Source organism: Palaemon carinicauda, chromosome 2 (genome assembly GCF_036898095.1).
Source record: "Palaemon carinicauda isolate YSFRI2023 chromosome 2, ASM3689809v2, whole genome shotgun sequence".
NCBI lineage: Eukaryota > Metazoa > Arthropoda > Malacostraca > Decapoda > Palaemonidae > Palaemon > Palaemon carinicauda.
The window spans coordinates 114,708,152-114,710,101 of record NC_090726.1 but is presented as its reverse complement, the minus strand read 5'-3'; positions in this window follow the sequence as shown (position 1 = coordinate 114,710,101).

Below are 1,950 nucleotides of genomic sequence, written 5' to 3'. Positions count from 1 at the left end.
GCTTTTCATAAGACAAAGAAATTCACGTCTTGATTGGAAAATATTGCCTGACATTTTATTGGAAGCTTGGATAGAGTTTGTTCTTATTTTTGTACTCATGAAGTAAAATCCTCCCAGGGTCGGTAGGCTACATGTTAAGTAACTCTACTTCCAGTATTGCCAGTACTCTTTGCAATTGTGCGTGTTATTCTTCCTCTCCCGCTGGATGTCAGCATACAGATTTGAGTGATATGGCGTTAAGTTGCATTTCGTAACTTCCTATTCCATTCTACGTAAAACCCCGGAGCTATCTACTGAATATCATGGTCGCTATTCATAGCACTAGTGTTTCGAATGCTGCAATGTCATCTTATAACATCATCATCATGTTCTAATTTATCTTATCTATTTGGGCTAAAATGTTACATTTTGTGTATCAAATATTTCATTAATATTTTTGCTTATTTGACATTCACATACAAACACACACACACATACACACTTATATATATATATATATATATATATATATATATATATATATATATATATATATATATATATATATATGTGTGTGTGTGTGTGTGTGTATATATATATATACATGTATATTATATATATTATATATATATATATTTATGTATATATATATACTGTATATGTGTATGTATATATATATATATATATATATATATATATATATATATATATATATATATATATATATATATATATATATATATATATTATATATATATATATATATATATATATATATGTATATATATATATATATATATATATATATATATATATGTATATATATATATATATATATATATATATATATATATATATATATATATATATATATATATATATATACATTTTCATTGTCATAAATCTAAAATCTACACATTTTCTCCACCCCCCACCCCCCTCCATTTGTCTTGTCACTTAATTTTGTACGATAAAGGTCCTCTTGACTGGGTCTATTGGCATGAATGTGTTAAAAACGATAGTGCTAATGTTACCCGGACTAAGTTCGCATAATTTGATGTTATGTGCATAAGTGTTTATTCGTCTGTTTGCAGGAGAGATGGAGTAAATGTGAAGTGTGGGGACACAGGTGGTTCAGTCCATCTATATTGGTTGATGTCTCTCTCAGTGGAATAAGGCCTTATAACATAGGCTTGCTGGGCGAACTCCCTCCGAGCCCGATCATCAAAGCTGTTTTGAGAGCGCCTCATCTCCTCCCACGTGCGGTCGCTTTGTTTTCGTCTCTAAAAAGAGCGTGTCAATTCTAGTTACACAGAATTAAAGGTGTATTAATGAGTGTGTTCAAGTCCTTAGTGAAAGTTTAGCGAGGGTTTTTTATCAGCCTCCGCTCTCTTTATACGCTACGTAGCACTTACAACACAGGCGCACGGGCGCTGCCGGTCCTCTCCACGTCTGATAAAAGTCGTTATTCTTGCTTGACTTGGCCATGAAGATACCGCTTGCTTTATCACATTGTATGCGGGAACAAAAAGAAAATGAAAAAGAAAAAGGAAGCAAAATTCTCCGCTCCACATTCTTTTTCTCTCCCCTGGCGGGTGAACCCCAGATGCTCTTCGAAATTCCTTTTGTTTCGATAAGTTTGTCTTGTGATAATTGCCATCTTTCTATCCATCTCTGGAATAATGTATGGTGTGTAATATTTCAGCCTTTCATTATATTGTATATAGAAAATTTTGCCTCAACTGCAGTGGGTTTCAAATCTTTCGTTTGTTTCCTATCTCTCTCTCTCTCTCTCTCTCTCTCTCTCTCTCTCTCTCTCTCTCTCTCTCTCTCTCTCTCTCTCTCTCTCGTATTGGCATCGAGCCAAGTAGGTCCAGCTCATGCTCTCATCTCTCTCTCTCTCTCTCTCTCTCTCTCTCTCTCTCTCTCTCTCTCTCTCTCTCTCTCTCTCTCCTGTTAAAGTGGATAGGA